We start from the raw sequence: 17,136 nt of genomic DNA on the forward strand, positions 1-17,136 counted from the left end.
CAACCATTCACAAACTCTACCCCAAAAGTAGCCCAAATTTTATAGCTCCTAGTACAGGATATAACCGCTATACAGAAACTAAAAAAAGCATAGGGCCAGCATTTCCTTCTGGCCCTATGAGTTTCTAGTTCCATCAGAAAAAACTTCTGTTACACTACAGTGCTAAAAACTTTAATTTCCAACTAGCCAAGGTTTTTCACCCTGTTTTATATCCCTTAGCTCAGTAATTTCAGAGATAGTCCTCAGCTGGAGGCCATGTACCAGAGCTCCTTCTAGAAACCTGTAAATCATAGACCCAGGGATGATAACTTTCAAACCCGTGCGCAGGCACACTTTGGCAAATGTGCATTGCCACACACCCAGGGACGCAGTGATTTTACATTTAATTTTAAGTGGACACATGCACGTGTAAGTCCCATTTCTACCGCATAAGTCAGGGTAATTTAAAATGAGTGGGCAGCCACCCCATAACCAGTTTCACCAGTTTGCCCCGTCAATGAAAGGCTAGTCAATGAAAGGCTAGTTAACAGGCCGATACAGCTCCATCGGAGCGCATTGTTAGCCTGCAATTGGACGCGCGTTTTCCCTTATTCAGTAAGGGGAGGAAAACGCGTGTCTAACCCGCAGCACCTAATAGCACCCTCAACATGCAAATGCATGTTGATGGCCCTATTAGGTATGCGCGCGCAATTCACTAAGTAAAATGGGCAGCCAAGCCGCACATTTTACTTTCAGAAATTAGCGCCGACCCAAAGGTCGGCGCTAATTTCTTCCGGCACCAGGAAAGTGCACAGAAAAGCAGTGAAAACTGCTTTTCTGTGCACCCTCCGACTTAATATCATAGCGATATTAAGTCAGAGGTCCCGAAGTGTAAAAAAAAAAAAAAAATTTGAATTTGGCCGGCGGCTGTCGGGCTGAAAACCGGATGCTCAATTTTGCCAGCGTCCGGTTTCTGAGCCCGTGACTGGCAGCGGGCTCGAGAACCGACGCCGGCAAAATTGAGCGTCAGCTGTCAAACCCACTGACAGTCGCCGCTCCTGTCCAAAAAGAGGCACTAGGGACGCGCTAGTGTCCCAAGCACCTTTTTTTACCGCCGGCCCTAATTTAAATACATTAACTTACTGTATCGCGTGCAGGAGAGTGTCCTGTGCGCTCGCCCGCTCTCCCGCATTTTTTACAGTATCGGCCCGTAAGTTAGCCAGATACTCCTATCTGGCATGCACTACACTTTCCTATTGCAATTATGATTGCAGTAATCTTTCATGCAAACATGAGCATAATGTGCTTCACAATGATAATACCTCAGAAAACATATCCATTGAGCAACAATTGATAGGACACCCTCCAAAGGCAGAGAAGGGAGAAGAATAATATTGTTTTCCCTTTATCATTATTACCTAATTACAATGTGGAGAAGTAAGGCATCAGGTACTAAAGTGACTTGCCCAGGTTTACAGGGAAGGGATCCATTTTCAAATGGAGTATCCCATTTTGTGTCTATGAGAAAATAATTATTTTTAGGCTCCAAAGTCTCCCAGTATATGTGCTTATGCTATCCGATCCTGAGTCTTATAGAAGAGAACAGGCAGGCAATTCAAACTAATTAATTTTGAAGATAGATAGATCTGTAGCCTTTATTTTGTCTAATAGATTTAATCTTGATGTCTTATTTTCTGGAAATAAGGTTGACATAGTTGATCAAATGGTACATATTTTAAGCAGAGAGTCATACAAGCTTTTCTGCTTAGGGCACATTTTTCTAATTGAAAACAGCCCTCTAAAAAATGGGCAATGGAAATAATGCACACATTGATGGATAGGGGGCTTTTGAAAGGCATTTCCATGTAGTGTGAATTCTATGGCAGCTTTAGATTATTGCTCTCTCCCTGGGCTGTGAATTTCAGAGTCAGGCATAAACCCACCCTTCCCCACAAAAACAAAGCAAAGAAAACAATGTACAGGTATTCAACTATGCAGGACAGTATCAGATATGGAAGATATCCTCAACCTGCTCAAGTACATACATCTTTTTTGCAGCATTAAAAAAACGGTGGGCTGAATTTTTCCAGATATGCTCAGGCATTTCTTCATAATTGAGGTCTTATTCACTAAAGTCACAAATACAATATAAGAAAAAAAGCTTCAAAACTGCCTGAAAGTGAAAAAAAAAAGCCACTATGTATTTTGCCAGTCCCAAGGGCAGTGACTGAATGATATATTGCCCAAAAACCAGCACACGCCCTTAAAAGTAGCCCAAAAAATGCAACCTACAAAAGCCACAAAATTCCCATAGCCGATCTCCAAAACTAGTCCAACTGAGCATGAAATCCGCCCAACTGGCAACACTGGATCTGTTGCCTAGAGCTGGACTGCAGTCTCACCTCCTCCCCCCACCCCGTCCACAAGCTTCCAATCCCAGGACAGGAGAGGAGGTGGGGCAGGGTCTGAGACAGAAACACCTCAACACTTTGACACTGATAAGGTGCTGTTTCTGCACTCCCCAGGCCTGGATTTAGGCGTAGTGCCTAGGGAGCCAGATTTTGAAGGCATAAAGCTTCAGTACTGGAGAACAGTCTTAATGATATATAGAAACAGAACATACAGTAACAGCAGATAAGGACTGTAGGACTTAACTAGTATGCCCAGTTTCCTTTCTATTTCAGTACTGTAGACCAGTGTTTCCCAACCCTATTCTGGAGGCATACCTAGCCAGCTGGGTTTTCAGAATTGCTGCAGTGAATATGCATGAGAGAGGCTGTCTCATATTTGCCTGCCAAAAAAAGAAAAATAGTTGCTTTGTGACTTTATAATTTTGAATTGTCTTTTATAACTCACTATTTCTGCCTAGTGATTGAACTGGGGCCTTTTCCTGCCTGTAGTTCAGTTCTTCTTTATTATTGCTGGCTAGCAAGTCTATTTCTATTCCCACAATGGATCTAAAAAAAGAATAGGTGTAATACAGTAGTTTCAGGTAGGATAAGGGCTGTGTCAGAGACCCATCCCCAAACAATATTGCTATATAAATTCTTTACAGCCATCGACAATCATTTGAAGTCCCACAGAGGCATCCAATGCAGATATAGAATTGAAGATGGAGGTCCACTCTAAAAAAGAACTAATATATAGTGTCACAAAACTTCTAGTGGTGGATACTATCATCAGATGAATATATTTGGGACAGGTTTGGAAGAGGTTAAATGTTTGTTAGGATCCTCTGCTAGCCAGAAGACAAAGCATACTCTTAGAACTGATGGAGTAAAAAGAAAGGAAAGTGAGTGTGATGTCATAGTCCACTAGGGGAAAATGATATGGCTAGGAAATAAAATAATGTAGTACAAAAGGAGTTCAAGAAATTAGAGGAGGCATTTTCTGAGGGATTATTAACTCTATTGCAAGATGAAAGATGGGCTTTGTTGCACTAGAAACTTCAATGCATGGCTGAAGAGCTGGTGTAAAGTAGAGGATTTGAGATTTCTGAGAATTAAGACTCTGTTTGAAGGAATATTTTATAGTAGTGATGCCATCCAGGAATTGATTGATCTGGAATGGGATGCCCCAGAGGCAAGTTTTAAAGGGGGTTGGACATTGGAAGGTCTGTACACCCTAGATACGGTTGTGAAGGACGGTCGCTAGTTAACAAGAAACTGGAGGGGAGTAGTTGAAACTCCGTTTATAGAAGAGAATATATGGGAAGAGCTAGGAAAACTGAAAGTGGGCAAAGCCATGGGGCCTGATGAGGTTCATACCAGGATACTAAGGGAGCTCAGAGATGTGCTGGCGGGCCCACTGCATGACCTGTGCAATAGATCCCTAAAAACAGGAGTGGTGCCGAGTGATTGGAGAAGTGCGGCCTGGAAACTACAGGCCAGTTAACCTCACCTCGGTGGTGGGAAAAGTAATGGAGTCGTTGCTAAAAGAAAGAATAGTGAACTATCTACAGTCAAAAGAATTGCTGGGCCAGAGGCAGCATGGATTCACCAGGGGAAGGTACTGTCAGACAAATTTGATTGACTTTTTTGGTTGGATGACTAGGGAATTGAATAGAGGAAGATTGCTCAATGTCATCTACTTGGATTTCAGCAAAGCTTTTGATACGGTCCCGCACAGGAGGCTTGTGAATAAAATGAGAAGCTTAGGAGTGAGTGCCAAGGTGGTGGCCTGGATTGCAAACTGGTTGATGGACAGAAGACAATGTGTGATGGTAAATGGAACTTACTCTGAAGAGAGAACGGTGTTAAGCAGAGTGCCGCAAGGATCGGTGTTGGGACCGGTCCTGTTCAATATCTTTGTGAGAGACATTGCGGATGGGATAAAAGGTAAGGTTTGTCTTTTTGCGGATGATACTAAGATCTGCAACAGAATGGACACGCCAGAAGGAGTGGAAAGAATTAGACTGGATTTAAGGAAGCTGGAAGAGTGGTTGAAGTTATGGCAGCTGAGAATCAATGCCAAGAAGTGCAGTCATGCATATGGGGTGTGGAAATCCGAAAGAACTGTATTTGATGGGAGGTGAAGGGCTGATGTGCACGGAGCAGGAGAGAGACCTTGGGGTGATAGTGTAAAACGATCTGAAGTCGGTGAAACAGTGTGACAAAGCAATAACTAAAGCCAGAAGAATGCTGGGCTGCATAGAGAGAGGAATATCTAGTAAGAGAAAGGAAGTGATGATCCCCTTGTACAGGGCCTTGGTGAGGCCTCACCTGGAGTATTGTGTTCAGTTCTGGAGACCGTATCTCCAAAGGGACAGAGACAGGATGGAGGTAGTCCAGAGAAGGGTGACCAAAAAGGTGGATGGTCTTCATAAAATGATTTATGAGGATAGATTGAAGAACCTAAATATGTATACCCTGGAGGAGAGGATAAGCAGGGGTGATATGATATAGACTTTCAGATACTTGAAAACTTTTAATGATCCATGGTCAACAACAAACCTTTTCTATTGGAAAAAAAATCAGTAGAACTAGGGGTCACGATTTGAAACTCCAGGGAGGAAGACTTAGAACCAATGTCAGGAAGTATTTCTTCACGGAGAGGGTGGTGGATGCCTGGAATGCCTTCCGGAGGAAGTGGTGAAGACTAAACCTGTGAAGGATTTCAAAGGGACATGGGATAAACACTGTGAATCCATAAAGGCTAGAGGATGGGTATGAAGAGAAGTGTCATGGGGGTGGCTTGTTGGAATGGTGGCTACTACCTGGTGATTACTACCCTTACTCAATAAGCCTTCACACAGTTAATGCAATTCCAACATTGCTCTCTGCTTCAATGGCAAGGGGAAATGTGGAAAAGAGGATTTGCATTCAGACAACAACCAACAAGGACTGAACTACACAGTCTGGGTAAACAAATAAGCATGGGGATAGCTTGCTTATTGCGGCGGTTACTACCTTAAACCAGTAAAGCCACTTCACTTTGAATGCATATACAGCGTTGCTCTCTGCTTCAACGGCAAGGGGAAATGTGGAAAAGAGGATTTGCATTCAGACAACATCCAACAAGGCATTGATCTGTGCAGTCTGGGTAAACAAGCATCGGGGTCACTTGCTTGAAGCGGCGGTTACTACCCTTAACCATTAAACCTTATGATTCACCTTTGAAGCAACTCCAACAATACTCTCTGCATCAACAGCAGGGGGTGGCAGGAAATTAGAATCAAACAGTTACCAACAAGGGTCCTGAACTTGATGGTCGGTGAAACAGATATGGGAAAATAAGTGTGGGAGCTTGCTGGGCAGACTGGATGGGCCGTTTGGTCTTTTTCTGCCGTCATTTCTATGTTTCTATGTGAGAGAGCATTTTCATTTTCCCAAAGTGGACACTCTGATACTTGCCGTGTCTAAGTGGATGACTATCCCCTTAGAGGGAGGAGCGGCCTTGCAGGATATACATGATAGAAGGATTGAGGGTATTCTTAAGCAAATCTTTGAGGCAGTGGTAATGAATTTACAGATTGCCTCCTGTTGCACCTAGTGGTGAGATCTTGTCTGCTTCTCTCTCAGGAGGTTGATGAGTCTGGAGGGAATTCCGGAGCAGGTATGGAGCCTGCTGCCACCTTTTTAGCAGATGCAGACTGTGATTTGGTCCGGACCTCGGCCAGAGGAGTGGCTTTGGTGATAGTGGCCAGGCATCAACTCTGGCTGTGAAATTGGTCAGCTGACACAGCTTCCAAAGCCAATCTTACCAAGATGCCCTTCAAAGGCTCGCTCTTGTTTGAGAGCAAGTTGGAGAAACTGGCCAGTAAGTGGGGTGAGTTTTCAGTGCCTCAGTTGTCAGAGGATAAGAAATAATTACAGTACCCCTTTGGTATGAGGGATCGTTTCCAGGATTCCAGGTGTTTTCGTCCCTACAGAGGGACGACCCTTCAGCAGACTTGGCCTTTCAGAAGGTCTCAATCCTTTTGTCCCCAGAAGCCCAAGAGAGTAGTGAGCTCGGGTGGTGGACCTTCTCGAACTTCCCAATGAAGGCTTGCCAATTCACCTTCTGGAATAGGAAATAGCGGTACGTCTCTATTTCTTTTATCAGAGGTAGCTTGAGATCACGTCGTACCAATGGGTCCTGGAGGTGATACACGAAGGGTATGCACTGGAATTTCGCAGTATTCCTCAGGACGTGTTCATGGTGTCCCCTTTCCACTCCCTGCAGAAGAAGCAGGCAGTGGAGTTCACGCTTCAAAGGCTTCTTAGACTGAGGGCTGTGGTTCCGGTGCCTGTGTTTCAAGAAAGTATGGAGCAATATTCCATTTATTTTGTTGTGCCCAAGAAGGAGGGCTCCTTTCATCCCATCTTGGATCTCAAGATGGTCAACTGTCATTTGAAGGTGACACATTTTTGAATGGAAACCTTACGCTCTGTGATAATGGCGGTGCAGTCGGGGGAATTTATGACCTCCTTGGATCTGTCAGAGCCTTACCTTCATATTCTCATCCGATTGGAACACCAACACTTTCTACACTTTGCGGTGTTGGGGCGCCATTATCAATTTCAGGTGCTGCCTTTTGTCTAGCCACCACTTCTAGAACATTTTCCAAGATTCTGGTGATGGTGGTGGCAGCCTTGCCAAAGAAGGAATCTTGGTGCACCCATATTTGGATGATTGGCTGTTCGAGACAAGTCTCAGGAAGAGGGCCGGCTGGTGACACACAAGGTGATCTCCTTATTGCAAGAACTCGGGTGGTGAACCTGACCAAGAGCAATCTTCAACCATCCCAGTCATTGGAGTATCTGGGGGACCAGTTCGACATGGAATAGAACAGAGTTTTCCTACCGGAAGTTCAGATTCTGAGATTGATGTCTCAAGTGCATCAGCTGAGGAACACCATATGCCCAACAGTGTGGTCCTTCCTTCAGGTACTTGACTTGATGGCAGCTACCCTAGAAGTTGTGTCATGGGCAAGGGCGCACATGCGTGCTCTTCAGTATTCTCTGCTATCTCGTTGGAACCCTTAGTCTCAGGGTTATGCGGTTCGGCTCCACTTGCCGATGGAAATCTGCTCCTGCCCCAGTGATAGTTGCTGGAGGATCATCTGAGAAAGGGTGTTCCCTTGTCCTCTCCGGTCTGGTTGGTACTCATGGCAGATATGAGTCTTCATGTTTGGGGGGATCACTAGCTGGAATTAACAGCCCAGGGGTGCTGGAATGTTGAAGAGTCCCACTGGAACATCAAGCGCCTGGAGGCCCAGGCAGTACAGCTAGAATGCTTGCAGTTCAGCCACAGTTCAGCAGTTCACGTGATGTCAGACAACGTGATGACGGTGGCCTATATCAGTCACCAGGGAGGAACCAAGAGCTAGCAAGTGTCGTAGAAAATAGACCAGCTGATGGAATGGGCAGAATGTCATCTGCAGATGATTGGCCTCTCACATTGCAGGAAAAGACAACGTAAGAGCGGACCTTCTCAGCAGGGAGAGTATGGACCCAGGAGAGAGGGTGTTGTTAGCCAAGGCATTTCAGCTGATTGTGGATCGCTGGGGCCTTCCATTCCTAGACCTTCTGGCGACTTCTCTAAATGTGAAAATTCCTCGATTCTACAATCGCAGGAGAGATCCATGGTCCTTGGAAATAGACACTTTCATACAGGTCTGGCCGGAAGACAGATTGCTTTATGCCTTTCCTCCATGGCCCATGCTGGGCAGGATAATTCACAAGTTTGAAGGCCACAGGGGGCTAGTACTCCTGGTGGCAGTGGACTGGCCAGGCATCCATGATATGCGGATTTGCGATGACTCCTGGTTGAAGCCCCCAATCGTCTTCCTCCGCACATGGATCTGCTGCAGTAGGGACCGGTTCTTCACGAGGATCTGACTCGATTCTGTCTTATGGCTGGCCCTTGAGAGGGCTCGCCTGTTAAACCATGGTTATTCCTCTGCATGATTGCCACTTTACTCCATGCTTGCACGTTTTCTACTTCCTTGACATATGTGTGGGTTTGGAGAGTTTTTGAGGCCTGGTGTGAGGAGCCTCATTCAGTTAAGATCCCTCTCATTCTGGATTTTTTGCCAGATGGATTGAATAAAGGCTTGGTCCTTAATTCCTTGAAGGTGCAGGCTTTTGCCTGTTTCAGAGACCTGGTAAATGATGTTTCTTTGTGCCTCATCCTGATGTGACCGGTTCCATTGTGGAGTCTTAATTTGGTGCTGGATGTTTTGGCGGACCCTATGTTCCGACCACTGCATAACCTTTACTTATGGTTGTTGACCTTTAAGACTGTGTTCCTGGTGGCTATATGTTCTGCATGTCAGATTTCTGAGCTGCAGGCCTTGTCTTGCTGGGAGCCATTCCTTCGGGTGACTCCGGGGGCAATACAGCTGCGTACGTTTCCATCCTTCTTGCCCAAGGTAGTCTCGGAATGTCATTTGAATCAGCCAATCTCCTTGCTATCCCTGGACAAGGTCAGGGGTGCGGAGGAGTTTCACCTTTTGCATTCCTTGGATGTTAAGCATCTTGTTGTATGGTATCTAGATGTCTCTGAGTCTTTTTGAAGGACAGATCACCTGTTCTCCATGGTGGGACTAAGCAGGGCATTCTGGCTTTGCGGGCTACCGTAGCTTGTTGGATTAAGGAGGTGGTCACAGCCGCATATGTGGATGCTGGAAAGCTGTTGCCTTGCTCAGGTTAGGGCTTATTCCACTAGGGCCCAGGCTGTGTCATGGGCGGAGGTTAGTCTGTTGCTTCCCATTGATATTTGCTGAGCTATGACATGGTCCTCCTTGCACACTTTTTCCAGGTTTTATCGTCTGGATGTGCAGGCCCGGGAGGATGCAGCCTTTGCATGTGCGGTGTTGACTGGACTGCGGGTAGCCTGCCACCCTGTTGTGGAGTAGCTTTGGTATATCCCACTGGTCCCAAGTCCATCTGTCTACATGCTAGGAAATGAAGAAATTACTTAACTGATAATTTAGTTTTCCTTAGTGTAGACAGATGGACTCAGCTTCTCACCCTTGGCTGCCGCATGAGTGTGTCAGTAGTTCTCCTATGGGGCTCTGGGTACCAAGGGATTATTGGTAAGTGTTTAGCCAGTCTCTAACTTGGGGTACCTAGAATCTTACGTGAGTTCAGTGTTTATGGTTGGTCGAGTACAGTTCTGGTAATCTGTTTTTAATCATGTTTTTTTAATCCAGTTTTTTGCTAGTCTGTCCACAGTTGCTTTTGAAGAGAATACTGGCAGGCTTGGGTCACTGCAGGGCTATATATATACTGTGACATCACTTGCTCCATCTCCATCTGCTGGCAGGGGAGCATAAATCCACTGGTCCTGAGTCCATCTGTCTACACTAAGGAAAACAAAATTATCAGGTAAGTTATTTCCAATAAACAACAGAGCGGATAAGGGGGAAAGTATGAAAATATATAAAAGGAAGATAAAGAAAGGAGAAATAATTGGAAGACTAGAAGCACAAATACTCAGTCTAGTATAAAATCCCAGCTAGACTTGCAAATCCTAATGGCAGAAGCGGATTTCAATACTTTTGCTGTCACAAAGAAATGATATAATGAGACATAGACTGGAATATATTTTATTTATTTATTTATTTAACAGTTTTTTATACCGACCTTCATAGTAAATAACCATATCGGATCGGTTTACATTTAACAAGGGTATAACTGGAGTAACAATTCAAGTAAGCGAAAGATAACAATAGGTAGGAATAGGTCAAAAGTTACAATCAACAGGGAAAGAGAACTTGGAGGCTTGCGACAAGCTGGAAAGAAGATAAGGCAGGAAATAAGTATAAAGTGTTACCATAGAGCGTACGGGTTCAAGCTTAAAGGTGCTTTAACCTGGAAGTGTCAGAGTCCATTGTTCGTGAGTATAAATGTCAGACCGGGTTAAGAGTGACGGACAACTAGTGATTGTCTGGTGGATCGGTGAAGGCTTGGTGAAAGAGCCAGGTTTTAAGTCTTTTTCTGAAAGTTAAAAGACATGGCTCCAATCTGAGATTTGATGGAATGCTATTCCAGATGGAAGGGCCTGCTATCGAAAAAGCTCTGTCTTTGGTTGTAGAGAGGCGTGAGGCTTTGGTGGGGGGATATTTCAGGGTGCCTTTGTGAATATCTCTAGTTGGTCTGTTCGAGGAGTGGAGTTTGAATGGGATTTCCAGGTTGAAGTTGATGGTGGATGGTTTTGTGGATTAAGGTGATTGATTTGTATAGAATTCTGAAATTTACTGGTAACCAATGTAGGTTCCTGAGGATGGGTGAGATGTGTTCGCCGCGGCTAGTACTGGTCAGCAATCTCGCTGCCGCGTTTTGTATCATCTGCAGTGGTTTGGTAGTGGATTTGGGGAGGCCTAGGAAAAGGGCACTGTAGTAGTCTATTTTGGTGAACAGAAGCGCTTGGAGGACTGTCCTGAAGTCATGGAAGAATAAGAGTGGTTTAAGTCGTTTTAGAACCTGTAGTCTGTAGAAGCAGTCCTTGGAGGTTGTATTGACCATTTTCTTTAGGTTTAGTCGATTGTCAAGAATTACCCCAAGGTCTCTAACCTGCTTACAGGTAGTGAGAGAATTGTGTGGTGATGGTGGCGAGATATTGTTTTCATTTGAGGAGATGTGGAGAAGCTCTGTCTTAGAGGCATTGAGTACCAAGTTTAAACTGTTGAGTAGATTAGTGATGGATAAAAGGCAGTTATTCCAATGGGTAAGCGCTTTTGAGATTGATTCAGTTATGGGGATTAGAATCTGCACGTCGTCTGCGTACAGATAATGAATTAGGTTGAGATCTGTTAACAGTTGGCAGAGGGGGAGGAGGTATATGTTAAAGAGGGTTGGAGATAAGGAGGATCCTTGTGGTACACCAAGAGTTGATTTTGTTAAGGGTGACTCTTTATTGTTGATTTTGACTTTAAAAGTCCTATTGCTGAGGAAGGACTTGAACCAGTTGTGGGCAGATCCGGAGATGCCGATATCTGCTAGGCGATCCAGCAGAATGGTATGGTTGACGGTGTCAAATGCCGCCGAGATGTCTAACAGGACTAATAAAAAGGAGTGTCCTTTGTCTAACCCCATAATAATATGGTCTGTAAGTGAAATGAGGAGGGTTTCCGTGTTGCGTGATTTGCGGAAACCATATTGCGAAGGGTATAGGATCTTGTGGTCTTCTAGGTATTCAGAGAGCTGGGTGTTTACCAGTTTCTCCGTTAGTTTGGCAACGAATGGGAGGTTAGAGATGGGTCTGAAATTAGCTAGTACATTAGGGTCTAAGTTGTGTTTCTTGAGGAGGGGCTTGAGTGAGGCGGTTTTTAGACTGTCTGGGTAGCTTCCTTGAGTTAGAAGGCTGTTGATGATGCTGGTCAGAGGTCCTGAGATCGCGTTTGGGATGAGAAGCAGGAGTCTCGATGGGATATTATCAGCCGGATGGCTTGATGGTTTCTGACTTTTTAGAAGGGATTCAATCTCTTTAGTGGAGATTGATTCGAAACTGTCAAATTTGGGTCTAGTAAGAGAATTGGGATTCTCGCCTGACTTGAGAGGTGTTGTATTGGGAGGAAGGAGGGCGAGGGTATTTAAGATCTTCTGTTGAAAGAATGAAGCGAGCTCATTGGCCTTGGAAAGAGCTTGTTCGTCTGGAATAGGTGGGGGGGGGGGGGGGGGGTAGATTTAGTGATTTGTGTTACGTAAGCAAATATACAATACCAGACTACTGTCTGTTCAGAAGGGGTGGGGGAGAAGTTACACTTTATGGAAAAAAAACCAAGGAGATCTTTTTCTTTTTTTTTTTTTTTTTTTAAGAGGGAGCTGACTTCAATGGCAGTTTAATTATGGAATCAGGGTCCTATAGGCACAAATTAATGTCAGGACAGCTTCGCAAATGCTCAGTGGTATCACAGAATGCTCATACTTACCTGAGATTACAACTGAACTTGCCTGGTTTCCATAGAAAACTAAGGTAAAAATAGCAAACAGCAATTCTGAGTGCAGGAGGGTTTAGGTGCACATGAAAAGTGTGAGCTTGGTGTCACAGGGTGCTCTATCTATGAAAGAAAAAATATAAATGAAAATTGTTGAATGCTTTAGAAGTTATTAGGGAGAAAAGGAGAGAAAGACAGAAAAGCACTCAAAGATATGATTTTATAAAGTCAGTTTCTGTATAGGAAACTAGGCTAATAATATTAAAAGGGCTGGAAAAATCCTGGGTATCTAGAATTTGGGGTATGATGCCCGATTCCATCCTCTGCCTGGGACTGCTGCCATCAGCCTGAGCCAGGGAGGAATGGTGCTGCTGGTCTGGGGAGATATGTCACTGTTTCTGCAGCCATGATCCCAAACTAAGCACCATTTCCAGCCTAGACCAGGGAGAGATGCCACTGTAGACCTGGACCTGAGAGCGACATTGTTACTCCTGCGTGGCCAGCCTGGGCTGAGAAGTGATGCTGCTGCCACCAGCTAGGCCGAGGAGAAAAATCACTGCTGCTGCTGTGGCCAGTCTGGAACAGGGAAAATTTAAGGAGGCAGAGGAGAGGGAGGAAGGGTGCAGAGATGAAGGAGAGAGAAGGAAGGGAAAAAGTAAAACAAAAAATAAAAAGGGCAAAATAAGAAAAAATATAAAAATTAAAATAAGCAAAAATGTAAACAAAAAAAGATTAAAAGCAAATAAAAAATTGGAAAATGTATTTATTATGATTTAACCACCTTTTTTTGGAGAGAGTCATTCAAGGCTGTGTACAGCAAGGTAATTAGAAATAGGCAAATTAAATGAAAACAATATAGGAACAAGAGCCATTGGTGAGGATTCATCTAGAATGTGTCCAGTTCTGGAGTAGGTAATCACAAATTAAGAGAGTATGGACCCCCTACTTACTATATCACAACTTACATATATAGGTAACCCTATAAATTCTTTATCAACAATCACATTCACATATTACTGTACTCCTATAACAATTTGTTGTTATCACTATTTCCAATTTATAACAGCTCTTAATACAATACATACAAATCGTTTTTTATCATTTTATTAATTACATCCATTGATATTCATACTAGTCATACAATAATACAAAGACATGTGCAACCTGATATACATCAATAACCAAACTTATTAGCAGCAATCTATTAATATCTAAAAACATACACCTCAATGCAATCACTCATCCACACACACTCCCCACCCATTAAAACCACCCCTCTTTTTCTTTCTTATTTCACCACAATTTATTAACCTAAAGTTTTTTTATATAAACTGTTATTAAACCCTAAAAAATATCATCCACGAGAGCAACGTCCCAACAGGGATCCCCGTTCCGCCGCAGCTTCCTCAAGGGACAATTCACTCCCACTTCATCCAGAGACGACGAGGCCCTCCAGCCTTCCACCCTCCAGAGTATTGCACCTTCACACAAATTAATAACAAACATTAACTTTAGTACCAACGCAATCCCATATCCACCCACCTAATCTCTTCCCCTACCCACTAATATATGTCTACTAAAACTCACTTCTTCCATAAGTTCAATCGCCAGCACCGTTGCACACCCTTCGGACAAAATCACCACCTATTATATAAGAAAAACAACATAATACCGACTCTCAACTCAAGTATCCCACTTAAATATTGCTAAAAATTTACACCACCCACCTTAATACATCTTCAGCAATTACAAATTCACCATATTTTACTCCATTTCTCAAACAAACCGATTTATGTGTGCCTGTAAAAAAGCACACAATATAACCAATCCTTTCAAAATTCCAACGCTCAAGCTAACCCGACCTATTTTACTTCTACCTTACCTCAAATTCAATTTTGCAAGCACCGAGAGAATTTTATCTGATCGTATTTGCACAGCAAAACCGTCATCGCCCGTCTTACAAACCAACATTTCTTCCTCAAAGCACAGTGAACCGCATGGACTGAAACGCCACCTATAAACTCCTATCACTCAGCCACACCCAAAGACCCATTCAAACAACGCTACACACACTCCACCAATCATATCGTACGACACTGAAAGGTGCATGAGAACTCACAAACAACCAATAAAATCCCACATACATACTCACACAACAACACAGCCAATCACCGTCAAACTTATAGATGACGTCCTACTCCACAGTATGTAAACAATCACATTCCCATTGCAATAAACTTTTACATTCAAAAGCATATCCCAAATCTGCACAAACCACAGAATATAGATACACTACTACTCATAGGCTGAGAGCTCTATCATACACCAATTCATACGGTTAACAGCCTATTAGACAATCACATCCACAATACCACAATATATACGCATTCATACATGCATCCACATCCATGCAGAACTATATCCTGCCAAAATCACACATTAACAACCTCTCACATAATTTTCACAAACACATCATAAGACTCTCACCTCAAACCAACATGCACACTGTAAATACATATTACCACACACACCACATACCAACATCCATCATTCAAAAGCAATGAGAAGATCATTTATAGAAAGCCTCCCAATCTATTGCAGTGTTCAGACCAAGCAGTTGCACAGTGCGCCACCAAAATATAAACTTCTGTTCCAATTTCCATAAGATACTGGTCATGTCACCCTGAACATTAGACTTAATCTGCGTAATCACAAAAAAAGCTAATTGATTCACATGATGTTTCATAAGGGTCCAATGTGTCACCAATGGTGCCCCATCTTTTTTAAGTCTCAAATTGCTTTTATGCTCAATGATACGCAATCTAATTTGACGTTTCGTATGACCAATATATAGTAGTTGGCATGGGCATAATATCCCATATATAACCCTTTTGGCAACGCAAGTATATTCCTTGTTAAATATGTTTGGGTCCCGATGTTTATCATATTGATAACTCTCTAATCGTAACCTATTTGGGCATACTGAACACCCTGAACAAACTTCATCTATATCCATTGTCTTCAGTTGCCTATCCACCTTATTGGGGACACAAGCCCTTAAATTCTAGCCCTTTGAAAAAGCGAACACCGGGCATTCCTGGCAACCCGGGATAGAGTTCAACAAATTCCAATGTTTATTAATGATCTTCCGTATACAATCACTTCTTGTAGAATAAGGTAACACACAAACAATCCTATCCACAGACTCTTTCTCAGCCTTCAATAATAAATTGTCTCTATGTGCATATAGACCGCGCTTGAATGCGCGTCTGACTACCTTTTTAGGGTACCCCCGTGCCAAAAATTTATTTGACAACACTTCAGCCTTGGTTTTATATTCACTCACAGATGAACTAATCCTCCTGTATCTGAGAAACTGGCCAACTGGCACACTCTCCCTAAGTCTCCTCGGATGGAAACTTCCAAAATGTAAGATAGAATTCTTATCCGTTTCTTTTACAAATACTGAGGTTTCAATCTTATAATTACACCGTACTTTAACATCAAGGAAGTAGATCTCAGTTTTACTATGATGAAAACTAAATTGAAGGTTACTATCTGCAGAATTCATCTACAATTCAAATTCCATTAAGGACACTACATCTCCTACCCAAATCCAAAAGAGGTCATCAATGAATCTCTTATAACATCTCATATGAGAGAAAAAACGGCTAGAATAAATACACCTTTCCTCGAATCGAGACATATAGAGGCATGCAATTGACAGGGCCACTGGAGAGCCCATAGGGATCCCAGTGACCTGTTTGTAAAACGTACCTTGAAATGTGAAATAAAAATCACATAAGATAATCTCTGCCAACTGTACCATATAAGCCATTCTTACAGAAGAAAGCTCATTATTCTCCACCTTCTCATTCAATACCTGCATCACCACATTAATAGGATCCCTCTGTGGTATATTTGTGTAAAGAGCAGTTACATCTGCAGTGACAAACAGTTGTTCAGACCCCACATCACCTACATCATTCAAACATCCCAAAAATTGGGTCGAATCCTTTATATAGGATTTAATCTTCATAACCCTATCCTGTAGGAAGCTATCCAATATTTTAGCTATAGGTTCAAAAATGGATCCTATGCCTGACACAATGGGACGACCAGGTGGTACAGTTAAGGACTTATGAATTTTTGGAAGGAAATATATATACAGTGCTACCGGATAATCCGGCAGCATGTATATATATTCCTTTTTAGTAATTGCTTTTTGGTGAAATAAGAAAGAAAAAGAGGGGTGGTTTTAATGGGTGGGGAGTGTGTGTGGATGAGTGATTGTATTGGGGTATATTTTTTTAGATATTAATAGATTGCTGCTAATAAGTTTGGTTATTGATGTATATCAGGTTGCACATGTCTTTGTATTATTGTATGACTAGTATGAACATCAATGGATGTAATTAATAAAATGATAAAAAATGACTTGTATGTATTGTATTGAGAGCTGTTATAAATTGGGAATAGTGATAACAACAAATTGTTATAGGAGTACAGTAATATGTGAATGTGATTGTTGATAAAGAATTTATAGGGTTCCCTATATATGTATATTGTGATCCAGTTCTGGAGGCCATAGTTTCTAAGGATATAGTTAAGATTATAGGACGTCCATATGCACCAAAAGCCTTATGAAATGAATCTTAAAGACATAAAATATGTATACCGAGAGCAGAAGAGAGCGCAAGAGAGAGAGAAAGAGCAAGGAGGAACATGATAGAAACTTTCATATATATAATATTTTCTAGTACTGCTGATTTAATAATATGAATTTGTATATA

General features: G+C 42.7%; 1 protein-coding gene across 1 annotated transcript in view; it reads left to right on the plus strand.

The window, feature by feature from the left end:
* CCDC81 (coiled-coil domain containing 81) overlaps positions 1-17,136 on the plus strand; it is a 377,879-nt gene that overhangs the window by 1,281 nt on the left and 359,462 nt on the right. The gene's annotated exons all lie outside the window — the stretch shown is intronic.

Source organism: Rhinatrema bivittatum, chromosome 5 (genome assembly GCF_901001135.1).
Source record: "Rhinatrema bivittatum chromosome 5, aRhiBiv1.1, whole genome shotgun sequence".
NCBI classification, from domain to species: Eukaryota; Metazoa; Chordata; class Amphibia; order Gymnophiona; family Rhinatrematidae; genus Rhinatrema; species Rhinatrema bivittatum.